Raw genomic sequence first — 18566 nt, 5'->3', positions numbered from 1 at the left:
GGTTATTCCGACCAAACGTCCTCCAGCCTGGATCCTTATCCTGGGCTTAGGAGGGGTGTTGGTTTTTCCAGCCAACCTTTAGATTGGTTTTTCCAGCCAACCTTTAGATTGGTTTTTCCAGCCAACCTAAAGTAAAGTGTTTGGTTATTCCGACCAAACATCCTGCAGCCTGGATCCTTATCCTGGGCTTAGGAGGGGTGTTGGTTTTTCCAGCCAACCTATAGATTGGTTTTTCCAGCCAACCTAGCTTTTGATGTCCTTAACTTCTTAATACAATCTCTTACAAAAAATAACTATGCTGAAAAGAATCGACTTTATTTTATTAAGAAAAAGGGAAATTACACATACTTTTAAAAAAAAAAACTAAAAATAAAATACTTTGAGATTGACAATATTCCATGGTCTGGGAATTGCTTTGCCGTCCTCATCTTCTAAATGGTATGCCATTTTGCCGGCTAACCCAACGACTTTGTAAGGTCCTTCCCAATTGGGCCCTAACTTGCTATCTCCTGGTACTAGGGTGTTTCCCATCACTTTGAGCAGCACCCAATCTTCGATCTTGAATTGCCTTGGATGCACTGTTTTGTTGTATTTCCTGGATAACTCTTGTTGATATGAGGCGATGTGGCCTAATGCTCTTTCTCTTCTTTCTTTAGCGAGGTCGAGTTCCAATGTTATGGCTTCTCCATTCAAGTCTGGATCAAAATTTTCGCTTCTAATTGTAGGAAGGCCAACTTCCAGTAGGATTACTGCTTCCATGCCGTAGGCTAAGGAGAATGGTGTTTCTCCTGTTGATCGTCGAGGTGTAGTGCGATAAGCCCATAAAACATGAGGAAGTTCCTCCGCCCATTTGCCTTTTGCCTTTTCTAGCCTTTTCTTTAGTCCATCCAAGACAACCTTGTTTGATGCTTCTGCTTGGCCATTTGCTTGAGGATATGTTGGTGTAGAATTATAGAATTCTATCTTGTATTCTTCACAAAAGCCTCTAAAGATTCTGCCATCAAACTGGGTGCCGTTGTCTGATATTAGGGCTTTAGGTATGCCGAATCGAGTAATGATATTCTGCCAGACGAACTTCTTCACATCTTTTTCTTTGATTGATGCCAATGTTTCTGCTTCCACCCACTTTGTGAAGTAGTCTGTTGCTGCGAGAAAGAACTTCCTGTTTTCGGGCGCTGTTGGAAGTGGTCCTACTATGTCCAAGCCCCACATTGCAAAAGGCCATGGGCTGGTCAATGGTAGGAGTTCTCTCGCCGACTGATGTATTTGGTGTGCGAACTTCTGACATTTCTCGCACTTCTTTACATACTTCTCCGAGTCTGCCTGCATGTATGGCCACTAGTATCCTTGCGAAATGGCCCTGTAAGCTAACGATCTTTCTCCTTGGTGGCTTTCGCACACCCCTTCGTGTATTTCAAATAAGAATGCTTCTACTTTGCTGGGGTGGACACACTTTAGATAAGGTCCTGAGAATGATTTTTTGTATAATGCCATGGATGGGGAGAGCCAAAATCGCTGCGACTTTGCTCTAATTTTGTTGGCTTCTTTCTTGTCTTCCGGTAAGACGCCGTCTTTTAAGAATAGTATGATGGGATCCATCCATGAGGGGCCTAATTCGGCGCAGCATATCTCTTCTACTTCGGGGTCTTCAATGCTTGGTCTCGGTAGGTAGTGAATTAGTAGTGGGTGAGGGATGGATGTATCTGCCATTGACGCGAAGCCTACGAGTTCGTCTGCTCTGCTGTTTTCCTCCCTGCCAATCTGTTCTATCCTTACTACTTCGAATTTATTGATCTCTGCTCTGACCAATTCTTGGTACTTGGCCATCCTGTCATCCTTTGCTTCATAGTCGCCCGAAATTTGGTTTACCACCAGCTGTGAGTCGCTGCAGACCATTAATTCGGTGGCCTTCATGTAGAATGCTGATTTGAATCCTGCAAGAAGTGCTTCATACTCCGCTTCGTTGTTTGATGCTGGGAAGCCAAGGTTGATTGCTTGCTCCACAACCAGGCCGTCTGGTGAGATGAGGACTATGCCAAGTCCTGCACCATGTCGGTTGGATGCTCCATCCACAAAGAGCTTTCACATCTCACCAACGAACAACTTCCAGCAAGTGGAGGGGTCAGATGATGTCGTGGGGTCAAGAACGTTGCAGGTGTTTTCTTCAAGGTCCATGCTTACTGTCTGCCCCTCGCTATCTGATTGTACCAAGTCTTTATTTGTTGGTGAGTCTTGGCTCGGTGTAGCTTGGTTCGCTTCTTCCTTGCTGTCTTTATTCTGGTCTGCCTTGGGGTCTGACTTAATATCCTACACCAGGGGTTGCGCTATGCCGGCGTCAACTTCTATCATTGGTTTGGTTGTATCAGTCAGGTCGACTGGGCAGATATGATGGCTTCTTGGGGTGAATTCTGCGATAAAGTCTGCCAAAACTTGGGCCTTTATTGCGGTTCTGGGTTGGAACTTGATGTCGAACTGTCCCAACTCTACCACCCATTTCAAGATTCGCCCAGAAAAGTTTGTCCTCTCAAACAAAGCTTTTAATGGGAAAGCTGTGAGGACGACTATAGTGTGGGCGTGAAAGTAGTATGATAACTTTTTTGAGGCCATCATTAAGGCCAATGCCAGTTTTTCCAGTGGCAAATACCTTGTTTCGGCACCCAGCAACGTCTTGCTGACATAATAGATGGGCAGATGTTGGATTCCTTCCGCGCGGACCAATACTACGCTAATTGCGTGCTGAGAAACTGCCAAGTACAGGAAGAGTTCTTCTCCAGGTATTGGGGTTACTAGTAATGGTGGAGAAGACATGTATTCTTTCAAGCTTTCCAGAGCTCGGTCGCATTCTTCGTCCCACTCGAACTTGGCTTTCAATGCTTGAAAAAATGGTCGTAGTCTGTCTGACGACCGGCTAATGAATCGGTTGAGTGCAGCTGCCATGCCGATGAGATGCTGCACTTCTTTTACTGAGTTAGGCCTCTCTAGATTCTGAATAGCTTTGATCTGGGAGGGGTCTGCCTCAATACCCCGGTTGGTCACTAGGAAGCCCAGGAATTTGCCAGATCCTACACCGAACGCGCACTTGGATGCATTAAGGCGCAACTTGTGCTTCTTCAGAATCTGGAACATCTCACCTAGGTCCCTTAAATGGTCATTCTCATCCTTGCTCTTGACCACCATGTCATCGATGTAAGCCTCCATTGTTCTGCCTAACAACGGCTCAAACATCTTGGTGACCATTCTCTGGAATGTTTCCCCTGCGTTCTTTAGGCCAAAGAGCATGACCTTATAGCAATACAGTCCTCTTGGAGTGGTAAAGGACGTGATCCCCTGGTCTGGTTCGTACATGGCGATCTGATGGTAGCCTCTGTATGCATCCAGAAAGCTAAGCCGGTTGTACCCCGCCGTCAGGTCTGCTAATTGATCTATCCGTGGTAGGGGGAAACTGTCTTTTGGGCATGCTCTGTTGACTGTCTTATAGTTGACGCAGACACGCCATTTGCCATTCTTCTTTGGTACCACGACTGTGTTGGAAATCCATCTAGGGTAGTGCACCTCTCTGATAGCTCCTACCTCTAGCAGATTTCCCACCTTTTCCGCCACTATCTCGGCGTGGTGGAGTGCCGATCTGCGAGTGCGCTGAATGATTGTTCTGGCAGATGGGTGGGCATTGAGTTGGTGACAGATGAAGTTTGGATCAATGCCTGGCATGTCGTAGGGTGTCCAGGCGAACACTTCGATGTTAGAGGTCAAGAATTCCAAGACCTCTAATCTCTCAATGCTGGACAATGACGAACCGAACAAAAAGAACTTATTCGGGTTCTTTTCATCTATTTTTACCTCTACCAAGTCTTCCACTGCTTTTTGATCAGCTGCTTTGCCGACATCTGCAAACAATTCATTGCTCTTAGGTTCTTCTACCGAATGAACATATCCCTTGGCAGAGCAGCTGCCATTAGCCGTGACAAAGCATTGTTTGGACATAATTTGGTCTCCAAAGACCTCTTCAATTACCCCGGCATCATTGGGAAACCGCATTACTTGATGGTAGGATGATGCTACTGATTTCATGGCATAGAGCCATGTTCTTCCCAAGATTATGTTGTAAGTGGAAGGGACCTTCAACACCCAAAATTCCACTTGTTTTGTTACGCTCCCTGCCCTGACTGGAAGAATGATTTTGCCAACTGGCCACTCTAGCATTGAGTTAAATCCGATCAGGGGGGATACAGCTGGTGCCAGGTCTTTGTCCTCTAACTTCAGTTGTTTGAAGGTGTCGTAGTACATTATCTCACACGAGCTACCTTGGTCTATCAGAATTCGCTTGACGTCATAATCCTTGACGCGGAGGGTGACGATCAGTGCATCGTTGTGAGGGCAATATATTCTTTCCAAGTCCTTGTCTGAAAAAGACATGACGTTCGTGGCCTCTGTTCTCCCCTTTTTGATGGTAGGTTGGGCACTTAGTATCTCCCTTAAGTGCTCAGCCTTCTTGATCGACCCTCTAAGCTCGCATACACGCTCAGGTTCGAATACTCCATGTATCACATTGATTACTCCTTGAAGTGGGGCGTCAATTGGCATTCCATTGGGATTATTGTAGTCCTGGGGGGCTGGTTGCGTTCCTCCTTCAATGTATTTATCCAGGTGACCAACTGCCACCAACTCCTCCAGGTGCTGTCTCAATGGCATGTAATTTTCAGTACGGTGCCCCTTTTCTTTGTGGAAGGTGCATCGCGATCTTTCGTCGTAGTCTTTCTGTGCTTCTCCTAGCTTAGCTGGCCATCTGACGAAAGGTTCATCGCGTATTTCACTCAGAATCCGATAGATCGGTTTCTTGAATACCGTGGTTATGGCAGTGCGAACTCTCAACCATTTTTATCCTGGTCTTCTCCGTTGTCTCGCTTGCCTCATCCATTTTTGTTTGGACGTTCTACCGCGTTGATCTTTGCTGTGGTCTTTTTATCTGGTACTGCGGTCGTGCCAGATTTTGTTTTGGCACGGGTGCCATCCTCTTCCACCCTGATGTGCTGATGCACTCTTTCCATCAAGGCCTCCATGGTGAGGGGCGGTGTCATGGTGATTGAGTCCCTTAGTCTGTTTCCGACTAGAAGGCCTCTTTTGTATTGTGCAATGGCGAGATTGGTGGGGCAGTCCCCAATCTGGTTGAATGTCTCCCAGTAGCGACTATTGTAGGATCTTAGTGTCTCCTTTTCACCCATGTCGATGGAGAGTAACTGGTCAATCTCCACCGGGGTTTTGGTGTTCGTTCTGAACCTCATGACGAATGCCTCCGCCAATTGTGCCCAGGAGGCTATGCTGCCTTTTGGAAGTTTTTCGAACCAAGTTAAACCTAGATCACCAAGGCTTGATGGGAAGAGGATGCACATCAAAGCCTCGTTTCGCCGATATACCGCCATAACCTGGCGGAAGTGGCTTAGGTGTATATAGGGGTCCGTCTTCCCCTCGTACATGGTGAATTTGGGCTGAAGGAAGCCTGAAGGTAGGGGCGCGTTTTCTATTGTCGGAACGAACGGCGAGGTCTGCAGCCTTGCTAATGCTTTGTTCGTTGGTTCGTAGGCAGGGTGCGGTAATGGCATTCCAACCTCGACGCTTCTATACATCCGAGGAGCCAACCGCTGAAGGGCAGATACCCTGCGAGGGTCGCGCACCCTAGTATCCTCCTTCCTTCGTGCCTTTTCTTCCAACATGTTCCGCAAATCGGACGATCTTGGCAACTCCGTCTGCCTGGATAATGTCTGCTGCGAGCGTGAGGGTCGATAGGTACTTCCCTCAGTGAAAGACCTCAATGATCTCGTTCTCTCAGACCTGGAGTAACGAGTTCTGGAGGTTCTGGATTGAGTATCGCCTGTCCTGAGGCTTCTACTCTCTGCTTGTGATGGTGTGGAATGCCTTCCATGGTCTTTCGAGCGGCGAGGGAGCGTCTTGTTTTTGCGCCCCTCTCTTGTCGCCACTCCTGTTCCCTTCATCTGGCGTTTCATAATCTCCATGTCCGTTGCCATCCGTCATATTAATTCGTCCTGCTCCTTTACACGGTCCTCCAAAACTTGAGGATTAATCATTCGCCTTTGTCTGTCAGGACTTTGTGAATGAGAGTGACGGGGGCTGTTAGTTCGCCTCCTCCCCCTTGCATCCCTCCTGGGATTTTGTCGCTGTGGCTCTAAGTCCGCCATGGGAGGGATAGAAGGTAGGCATTCGCGCCTTGCACCTCCCTCTGGTGTTTGTCCGTCGATGGCGGACTGTGGCAAATCTTCGTTGTGCGTCATTGCTTTTAAAGAGGAGAAGCTTGATCAAGAGGTCTTGTTCTAGTTTGTAATTCCCACAGACGGCACCAATTGTACGGGAAAGAAATAAACCTTCTCGTATAATCCTGTTGATCAAGTCTGCGTTCCTCCAAACGTCGTCGCTTTACTCCCTGAAAACACAAACGTGAGCTAGCCGGCGGGTGTGTGCCGGAAACCCCTCCGATGCCTAAGTCAGCAAAATAGACAAGTAGATAAAAAGCTCTGTGTATCAAAGTTGTGTGTTACCTCTCCATAGGTGATATTTGTGAGCTTTTATAGGTTCCGTGTGGCACAATCCAAGTAGGACTCTTACTCCTCTATGTAGAGTCCTCCTAGGATTCATACTCCTGAAAGATAATGCTTATCCTTCAACACCCTCCTCACTGCTTAAACCAAGTGAGATGGTTTTACCATGGTCGGATTCCACTATGACCGAGGTAAGCATGGCTTATGCTAAGCCACAGATTAGACCAAGCTAACTTTAGTTCGCTCTTCCATTCATTGCTCTTACCCAGGTTTCTCCTAGCACCAACCATGGTGTGATTAGACCGAGCTATCAAACAATAAGGTTCTGGCCGAGATAACCTCGATAAGCCAAGACCAGGCTAACTTTGTGTACGGCAACCGGGCTATGTTCAAAGCTTCCTTTAGACCGGAGTAACCTCAAGATTCTTTCGGACCGGAGTAACTTTATACCTCTCTTGGACCGGAGTAACTTTACACCTCTCTTGGGCCGGAATAACTTTATGGCCTTTTTACTCAGGCCTTCACAACGTGGCCCATAACGGCCCATTACCCAGCTCGGCTCAATTTATAAGTATAAATTACCCTCTCAGTTACTTAGGTGGGTTTTTTCCCAACGAATTACCCGAGTGGTGGACTAAAACTCAGTTGCCATCTTTAGTTGGATTTTGGCCAAATAATAATTAACAGCAATGGATTGTTTAGGTTGGGTGCAGTTTGCCTTTGAGCACGCATTTTTCCATTACGAGAGTATCACAACAGTAATGAGCCCTAAAAAAATAATGTACGGTCTTGTTTGGTGTATTTTATTGTAAGTTAAAAATGAATAATAGATATTTTTTAATTCACATATTAATTTTGCCTAATAAGTTGTAAATTTGTTTGAGATAAGCATTCAAGCAACCCATATAAACTGCACCAAATAACTCTATTCGTGATTTCCCTTTTCTTTTTTTTTTCCAATTTGTTTTGTGCATGTAAAATTATTAGAAACGGTTAACTGAGATCATAAACATGATGATGGTCATATTTTGGTTTGGTTTTCAAAAATTTATTTTAATTTATTTTTTGAAAATTTAACAATTAATTTGCTAAAAGAAATAAAAAAATAAAAAACACTTATTACCTTTATATAATTTTATTTTTTGGAGACTATAAATAATTTAAAATATTTTAAAAATATTTTTCTAATATTTTTTTTATCAAATTAATTTTAATTTTTCAAAAATAATTCTGAATTTTCTTTTTTTAGAAAAACAAACCAAGGCCGATGTCTTTCCAAGTGACTTCCAAGTTGCTTGAATGCAGTCAACAGTTCATCTCAGTGGGATTCTCAAATGTTATATTTGGTTGGGCGATTTGGGGAGGGATTTGAAAAGAGAAATGAAAAAGGTAGGTGAAATGTGAATAAATCATGCCTATATTTCACATAGTTTCACATACCTTTTCCCTTTCTCTTTCCAAATCTCTTCCCAAATCCTCCAACCAAACACAGCATAAAAGTAAAATTTCAATCAGGATGTCTAGTTTTAATTTTCTTGAAATTGATTTTTTATTTTTTGTATTTTTTTATTTTTAGTCAATATTTTAAATAATTTTTTTACTTTTTTTATTTTTTACTTTTTTAAATATTTATAAAAAATAATAAAAAAATTAATAAATACATAAAAATATGAAAAATATACTGAATTTTTATATTTTTTGTATATTTGGTATTTAGTGAATTTTTTAAATATTTTTTCACAAATATTATATTTTTTAGGTGTATTTATATTTCGTGTGTCTAAAAATTAAAAAGTTTGTTTAAAATATTAAAAAAATTCAGTGAAAATAAAAAATATATAAAAAATAAAAATATTATATTTTTTTTTAAAAGTAAATCTTAAAAATGAAAACCAAACAGAATAAATATGATCACAAACAAAAGACCATGAGAACAAGAGTTCCCATTTTTATTTTTATTTTAGACAGAATGGACAGCAGAGAGGAAGATACTTGGTTAAGAAGCTTCCTTTTGGGGGAGGACCGTTACCTTTAAACCTTTATAAGCACAGTGGAAATTTATGAGAGGGCTATCTCTCTTTCTTATGAGCACATTAGATATTTTTGAGCCACCAGTCTTACAAAATACCTCCTAATATTGTGTTTGGTTGAAAGATTTGAATAGATATTTAAAAAGAAAATAAAAAAAGTAAGTGAAATGTGAATAAAATATACTTAAATTTCACACATTTTTCATTCCTCTTTCCAAATTCCTCCCAAAATCTCCTAACCAAACACAGCATAAAAGTATTGTCAAAATTTACTACTGATGATGTGATAATTCCAACGGAAGATGGGTCGAACTGATCCACACTTCTAACAGCTTTACTGGTCTTGAAGCCCACAGAACGTTCTTGCAAAAAGGTTCAAAGGGGAGGTAATCCCCCAGCAGACTCTCCAACGATCGAATTATAATAGGATAGATTGACTATGTAGAGAAAGAAGAAGGGAACGAAGAACCTAATCTCTAATGCGTTTTGGAAACTTTCTTATATCATTTCCTTGTCCACTCCAGATTGTCGTGTTGGCTAAAAGTTTATAGCTCGTATCGTTCATGGTGAGTTTGTATATTCCGACGTGAAGGGGTTATCGTATTTAATGCTGTGAGAGCCTCATTAATATCAGATATATGGGTGCAATAGCTTTACAGGATCTTTGTCTGCTTATGTAGTTAAACCTCTGCTTGACAAGAGTTTGAATGTTATTGGTCCTGGTCCATCATTGATTTCTCAAGATTACTGAGTTTTAATATCTAATCCGTGGGCTGGGTCCTGAGTCGTGGGCTGACCCTCTTGTGGGCCATCCAATATCAACTTCTAACCTTCTTTTTTTTCTTTTTTCTTTTTTCTTTTTTTTAAGGATGCTTTTGAATTTTAAAATTTTAAAGCAGAAAAAATGATGTAAAAATTATTTTTAAAAAGCCTTCTAAAAAACATTCAAATACAACACAAGGGAAAGTCTATTCTTATAGAAAATTTATACAAAAATGTATCGAGGATGTGCGGTTGATATCTTTAGAAAAGTATCAAGATAGTATGTTGCTTTGAAAAAGGAAAAATGATTTATAGCTAGAATTTTTATACATAAAGGTTATGTTTGTTTACTGACTTTAGTGGCCGGATTGGATCATCTTGGTTGTGGCCCATACCAACAGCATGTTTGATGCGGAAATGAGAGGCCGGATTGATAGTTCAAGGGCATAGTAGTCTCCTTCAATATGAGGATTAGTTTAATTGGATAGAGGGTGGAATTAGGAAAATAATGAGCGGATTAGGCCAATTTTTTTTTATTTTTTATTTTTTATCAAGTACACATGTTTGATTTTATATTTGTTTTAGATTTTTTTCAATATTGAAATAATTTTTTTATTTATTTTATATAAAAATAATTTAATAATTCTATCACTAATTATCGCCCGTACTATCATCAAAATAAACATACTTTTACTTAATCCCCTTACTAATAATCCTCATATTAACAATTTTTTTACTAACCATTTTCATACTAATAGTTCCATCTAACTTAATCCACCAACAAATGTGGCCAAAACAAATTCAAAATGATGAGCCTACAATCATAATCTTAAAATGAAAGAACCATAAAAGGTAAGGTCAAGTATATCTTTGTCTAACGTTACCCTTGAAAAAAAAAAAAAAAAAAACTACCGCAATTTAAATTTGATTATGCCATTTTGTTTTAAAATTTTGTATAAAATCTTTATTTGTAAAATATTATTATATCTATAAGAGCATGTTTGTTTGGTGGGATTGAAGGGTGAAATTGGACTAATAGTCTGTTGTTTGTTTCAAATTTTTTGTACCAGACTATTAATCCAAAATCTGTGACACTATTGTATCTCATGGGGGGTGGGATACAAATCATAGGATAACTCATCCCATGGAATTAAGTTGTCAAATTACATTATTGACCATTTAGTATTAAATATCTTTTTCCTCATGGTATTAATTATACTTAATAAAGTAGTCTCAGTTTAAAAATAAAATAATTTTTTAAAATTTTTATTGATGTTTTATTTATTTAATTTTTTAAAATAATTTTTTATAGATATTTTATTGATGTTTTATTTTAAAATTTTGTTGATATTTTATTTAATTTCATTGTTTAAAATTTTAATAGATGCTTTATTTAATTTCATTATTTAATTATTATTATTTTTTAAAATAAATTTATTTAAAATTTTAATTAAAAAAATAACATATATTTTTATTGATATTTTATTTGTTTAACTTTTAGTTAGCTTATCTATAACTCTAGCTCCTATCCCTAGTACGAATGTACTAATTAATGAAGAAAAATATGAATATTAAGATGTTAAAATTGATTTAAGTTGGAATATTCCTAAAGTCAAAACCAAAGAAATTTACAAAACTGGTTTTTTACAACCCACCTTTAATGTTGATTTACAAGTCAAAACTATTGAACAAGTTTATGCTTTAACAAAAATTAGGAAAACTTGTCAATTATTATCTAAAGAGTCAATTGGAAAACATCTCAAAGTTGGTCATAATTTTATCCATTTAGGATTAATCCAAGTGGGAATCAACCCATTAACCTAACAAGGTACAAATACTTCTGTCCTTTTATGTTTACGTGATACTCGTTTTATTAATTACCATGCTAGTGTTATGGAAATGATGGAATCTGGTCTGCATAAAGGTCCGGTATATTTTAATTATTTTTTAGATTTTACTTTAAGTTTACGTGATCCCCATATATTAAAAGTTTTAACACTAAATATTCAATTATCTGGTGAATATATTAATATGTTAGAAAGTACTCATAACATTGCTTTAATATATCGAATTTATTACAAATGTATTAAAACTAATTTGAATGGTCAAACTTTAACTAAAAGCCCCAAAGATAAAACCCTATTAATCCAAGGTAGCACTACTGAAACTAATATTTCTATTCCAAAAATGATTTGCTGGAAAGATATTAATCTTCCTGATTATTGGGTTACAGTAAATGAAAATTACTCCCAAAATCAACAATCTTCTCTTAGTCATGATATTCAAAATATTCAACAATTTAATGATGGTTCTGTTCATATTAGATTTAATAGACCCTATAGTCAATCCTCTCGATATAGTACCTCTAGTTTACCTACTGAAACTGATGAAGATGAAATCTTCAATACCCATTTGTTTACTAGAAGAGATAAAAAAAACTACACCTTTGTGAGCCTTCCTCACAAACCCAGCATACACATAATAAATTAAAAGGAAATGATAATTCTTCTACTTCTCAAATTAGTAAATCAATTTACTCTACTCACACACATTTTCAAGAAGAAGATACTATATCTCAGGATTCACCTACTCAAATTGATTTTGAAATTGTTCCTCCTATCAGCCCACAATTGTTAACTTTAAGTAAACCTTTTACTCCAGGCCTTAATAAACTTCATGCTGAATTGAAATCTACGACAAATAAGTCAAAAAGACACACATATAGAAATACTTATGATACAAAACAACAATCTAAAATTACCAAGAAATTGTAAAAATTTATGACAGGAATCAATACTGAAATTAATTTCTTTGATTATTTAGAGAATTATTATCAAAAAGTAAACGTTATTACAAAAACTAAATGGAAAACTTCCCCTACCACTTCTATTTCATCTAGTCACCCTCCTTTAGAAACCATTCTGACTGAACATAAAGGCACCATCGTTCATGCTTCTCTTTTTAAACTCCCTGGTGAAGAATCTTAAATTAAAAAAGTTATTGAACAAAATAATTATACCAACCAATGTTTAAAAACTATTGGCAAACAACTAGATAAACTCGAAACTACCTTTGAGAATTACTCTACTAGTCATACTTTTACAAGTAAACCTTTAGATAAACCTCTTATTAATCTTCCTAGTACTAGAAAGCGATTAAGCTTAGCTATTCAAGATAATACTACGGTTGAAGCCAATGAAAAATTATTTAATAATATGTCTACATCTACTACAAGCAAATGAATTACTGTCCTAACACAACGACCTCCACTAGAATTTCCTAGTTATTCTAATACGTTTAGCGATAATGAAATCACTAAGTTAGCACAACAATTTTAACCTTCCCATCTTAATAGAATCACACACCCTAAAGTCAACTCTACCACTCTTATCAAAAATTGGTACACTAAACCCACACCTCCCGATCTCCAATTTGAAGAAACCAATATTAGCAATCAATTTTTCGTTTTTGCTAAAAAATTATGTGAATAGAATATAAATGGTCTTAGCGAACATCAAATTCTCCAGAAACTCAATCATTTATCCATGGTTGCAAACAGTTATCTTACTAATTATCCTGATTATACTCAACCTGAAATTGTTATTTTAATTACTATTGGATTTACTGATATGCTCAAATCTTGTTAGGATAAATATCTCACTTCTGATCAACGAGAATCTATTCAACATGCTGTTCAAATGGATAATAATGGTTTTCCTATCTTTTGTTGGACAATCTTCACTGTATTTAAATAGATTAAATTCTGGTGTGTACTAAACAACAACAAGAATATAAAAAAAATAAAGGAAATGAGAGAATTTGTTTGATTAAAAAAATCAAACTAGAAATAAATAAATAAATAAATAAAAACATATTTTATTTTGTTACAAAAACAAAATTAAAATCTGATTTAAATAAATAATAATAAAATCAGAAAATAAATAAATAACTTACTTGATTAATTTTTTTTAATAAATATCTAATCAAGTCCAGTGTTTGACACTGTGTCCTTAAGACAGATTCATCATCTCCTCAGTGCTTTCAGAATATGGACGTCTATCTCTCAGGATGAAATAATCAATTACAAACAATAGCAGCACTACAAATTGTTTGCCTAACGAACACACTAAGTGTTTATACTCTTTCTCACAAAAATTAAATGCAGCAAAATAAAGAATAAATTTGCAGAGGTGAAGTATGAAATTTCTGAATGAAACATCAAATGAGGGTTGTCCTATTTATAGATGGATTGGTGGCTGCAGGTTTTGAATTAAACATGTGCAAACTTGTTTGAACAGGTATGAAACCTGTTTGGTTTGAATTAAACAGATTTAAATCTATTGGGTTCAAAATTCAAACAGATAAAAACGGGAAGGGACCTGTTTGGGTGTACAGCAAAATCAGACCAGATTATTTCCGGAATTAATTTGAATTCTGGATTTTATTTTTCCAAAAAATAAAATTAAATTCAAATGTCTTTAACCCAAAAAGATAGGTATTGGGCCAGACAAACCTAACCCAACCTCACACCAAGCACCCAAGCCCAAGCCTAGCCCGCCCGACTGACCGGACGGATGGGCGGCGGCGATGCGCTCGCGCGTGTGTAGTGATTTTTAGGTCCAATGGGTCTAGCCCATTTTGCCCATAAACTCCCTCTCTAAAACACTTGGGTACCCCTTGGGGCACACCCTAAGTTCCAATCCCATGCCTTATAAATCTATTCAAAACTTCCCACCAAATCAATGTGGGACAAGCCTTATTCAAACCTTTAAGGATTTTCCACCAAAACTCCATTTCCATGGAGCATACTTTGGCTTCAATTTCCCATTCACTCGGTAATGGTTTTGTGCAACCAAATATACCACGTGAATCACAACACGGCATAGAACACGTTACCACTTTGACCCGCCAACTTTGACGCTCGGGTCCCACCTAAATAATAGACCAAAGTTAGGAAAAAATTCTGATTTTATCCAGAATTTTCCAACCATTTCCAACAATCTCCCACATGAATGGAATTTGATGACAACGGAAATGTAACAATATGAAAACTTTATCGAAAGAGTATAAGTCGAAAATATCTTGCATCAGGATAGGTAGCTTTCGGCCTTGAACCTTCCCTAGTGATAACCTATCGGACTTACTGGTTAACCAATGGATGCGATGCCTTGAATTGTCCAGCCGTTTGTGTAAGCCAAGACAATAGATTTCACACAAAATATTTTCTAACACATCGTGGTTCTCACTGTTGTGTTCATTTTGGCCTTGAACGCTCCTGATTTTCATAAGTGTTTCTAGAGAATTTAGCCTTTTTCGTTCTCATAGAACCGGCCCCAGTTCGACACTCATATAGGTGATTCTTATTGTGAGTATCTCCTTATACTCGTCTTGATTTTATGCCTCAATCAAAATATAAGTAATCATTAAAAGAAAAGCTTATCCTTAGACCCCTGAATACAACATATGTTGCAGATATCATTCTCACCATAGGAATGGGTAGGGAATTTTAATCCCTTGGTGATTTCTGGCGAGCCACACATAACTTAGTTGTCCATTTGAACTTAGTTCTTGGGATCTCCGGTCATATAAGTAGGGCTACCATTATGATGACTCTTATGTAATAGGCTCCAATCACATCCCCTTCGATGAACTATACACTAGCTCTTTTGTCAAACCTTTTGTTAACGGATCTGCAATATTCTCTTTAGATTTTATATAATCTATTGAGATTATTCCATTTGACAACAATTGCCTTACGGTATTATGTCGACGGCAAATATGTCGTGACTTACCGTTATACATATGATTCTGTGCCCTGCCTATTGCAGATTGACTATCACAATGAATGTAAATAGCTGGCACAGGTTTAGGCCACATTGGAATGTCTTCTAAGAAGTGACGAAGCCATTCTACTTATTCTCCTGTTTTGTCTAAAGCAATGAACTCGGATTCCATTGTGGATCGTGCGATGCAAGTTTGTTTCGTGGATTTCCAAGAAACAATAGCGCCTCCCAGAGTAAAGACATATCCACTAGTGGATTTTGAATCTTTAGTATCTGATATCCAATTGGCATCACAATAACCTTCGAGGACTGCTGGATATCGAGTAAAGTTCAAACCATGATCATGAGTAAATCTTAGATATTTAAGAACCTGAATGATCGCTTTTCAATGGTCTTCTCCGGGATTACTAGTGTACCTACTCAATTTACTGATAACATAAGCTATATCAGGATGAGTACAATTCATTAGGTACATTAGGCTTCCAATGATTTGGGAGTATTTTAACTGAGACATCGCATCACTTTTATTTTTTGATAAATAAAGATTGATGTCTACAGGTGTTCTAGCTAAATTCATATCATCCTTGATAAATTTATCAAGAATTTTCTCAATATAATGAGATTGAGATAATGCATATCCGTCAGATGTTTTAGTAATTTTCATTTCTAATATAACATCTGCAACCCCCATATCTTTCATATCAAATCTTTTGTTAAGCATTTGCTTAGTTGATTTGATCATGTTTTGACTGCTTCCAATGATAAGCATGTCATCCACATAAAGACAAACTATGACATATCTTTGGTCAGTGTTTTTAACATAGACGCACTTGTAACATTCGTTTATCTTAAACCCATTAGTAAGCATTACATGATCAAATTTTTCATGCCATTACTTAGGTGCTTATTTTAATCCATAAGGAGACTTTACAAGCCTATAAACTTTCTTTTCTTGCCACGATACTACAAACCCTTCGAGTTGCTCCATATAGATCTCTTCATATAGATCACCGTTTAAGAAAACTGTCTTAACATCCATTTGATGTATTTCTAAATTAAACAATGCTGCTATAGAAATAAGCACGCGAATAAATGTTATTCTAGTCACAGGGGAATATGTGTCAAAATAATCTAGGCCTTCCTTTTGTCTGTAACCTTTTAACTACAAGTCTTGCTTTATACTTGTCAATTGAACCATCTGCTTTCATTTTTCTTTTGAATATCCACTTATATCCAAGAGGTTTAGAACCTAGTGGAAGATCCACCAATTCCCAAGTATGATTTTATATAATGGATTCAATTTCATTATTAACAGCCTCTTTCCACAAAGGTGCTTCAGGACCTGTCATTGCTTCCTTAAAGCTTTGAGGTTCATTTTCTAACAAGTATGTCAGAAAATTTAGACCAAAAGATTTTGATGTTCTCGCTCTCTTACTTCTTCTTGGTTCATCATCAGTTAAATCATGTTGGTCGAGACCATTACTAGTTTCTTGTGTTTGATTGTCATTAGTCTCTTGACTTTGTGTACAATCATAAGTTCTTTTCTGTGAACTTAATTCATGTCATTTCTTATAAGGAAAGACATGTTCAAAAAACACAGCATTCCTTGACTCTATAATAGTGTTCACATTTATATCAGGTATTTCTGATTTATAAGTCAAAAACCGATATGCACTACTATTTTGAGCATAACCAATAAACACACAATCTACTGTTTTTTATCCAATCTTAGTCTTTTTAGGAACAGGAACTTCAACTTTTGCCAAACACCCCCACTTTTTTAAGTATTTGTAGGAAGGCGGTCGACCTTTCCACAATTCATAAGGAGTGTTGTTGGTTTTCTTGTGGGGTATTTTGTTAAGAACATAATTAGCAGACAATATTGCTTCCCCCCACAAGTTCTGTGGTAAGCCTGAACTCAGTAACATGGCATTCATTATTTCTTTTAGGATTTTATTCTTCCTTTCAGCAATTCCATTTTGCTGTGGAGAATAAGGTGTTGTAGTTTGGTGAATAATGTCATGTTGTGCACAAAATTCATTTAATGGTGCATCATATTCACCACCCTTATTACTTCTAACCATTTTAATGGTTTTACCAAGTTGATTTTCAACTTCTGTTTTGTAGAGTTTAAACATTTCTAAGGCTTCATCTTTACTTCTAAGTAAATAAACATAACAATATCTTGTGTAATCATCAATAAATGTTATAAAATACTTTTTGCCTCCTCCAGTTTGAATAAATTTAAGATCACATACATCTGTATGAATTAATTCTAGAGGTTCGGTTTTCCTTTCAACCGATTTAAATGGAGCCTTAGTTAGTTTCGCTTCTACACAAATTTCACATTTATGATTAGGATTAATTTCAAACTTTGGTATATAATCCAAACCAATTAATCTATGCAAAGCATCATAATTTAAATGTCCTAATCTACCATGCCATAAATTCGACTCAAGAATATAAGCAAAAGATGTGTTATTCTTATTCATAGCAACTTTCGGTACAACCGTCATTACATTCAACTTAAAGAGACCATCACTCATGTATCCCTTACCAACATACATACCACTCTTTGTTAATACAAATTTATCAGACTAAAAAACAAGCCTAAAACCATTTTTACTTAACAAAGAACCAGAAACTAAATTCTTCCGGATGTCAGGTACATACAGTATGTTGTTGAGGGTCAGTTCTTTCCCTGATGTCATCTTCAAAATCATTTTCCTTTGTCCAGCCATAGTAGAAGTAGAAGAATTTCTCATGAAAAGTTGTTCACCATTTGCAGCCTCATTGTAGGTAGTGAACATCTTCTTGTCCGCACATATGTGACGAGTTACTCCAGTGTCAACCCACCACTCTTTGGAATTTCCAACCAAGTTAGCCTCAGACACCACAACAGAGAGGTTGATGTCATTCACTCCGTCAGAGATATAATCTAGTTCAGTTATATTGGCCTGATTGGTAGTCTTCTTGCTTGTACTTCCATGATCTTTCTTAGGGCGGCGGTAGTCAGAAGCTCGATGTCCAGTCTTGCCATAATTATAGCATTTTCCTTTGAACTTTTTGTTGCTATCACATTGTTTAGGACCATCTCCAGTAAACTTCCTCTTTTTGTTATGTGGTTTGTGAACTTGTTCGACCACATTAGCCTTGGACTCAATGGGATTTTTCTCATTCATTTTTTCAGCCTTACGGTTATCTTCCTCAATTCTCAGTCTTACAATAAGTTCATCCATGGTCATCTCTTTGCGTTTATCTTTTAAATAATTTTTAAAATCTTTCTAATCCGGTGGTAACTTTTCCACTAAAGCAGCAACTTGGAAAGACTCGTTTAGAGACATACTGTAGGAACCCACACTTTATGTCCTCATCATGTTCATGAGCATCGGTATGATTATGACTTGTTTAGCTTGCATGTGTATGTTGTGATTGTTTCGCTT

Source organism: Camellia sinensis, chromosome 4 (assembly GCF_055761805.1).
Source record: "Camellia sinensis isolate YWXY chromosome 4, ASM5576180v1, whole genome shotgun sequence".
Lineage (NCBI taxonomy): Eukaryota > Viridiplantae > Streptophyta > Magnoliopsida > Ericales > Theaceae > Camellia > Camellia sinensis.
Note: the sequence above shows the minus strand (reverse complement) of the source record.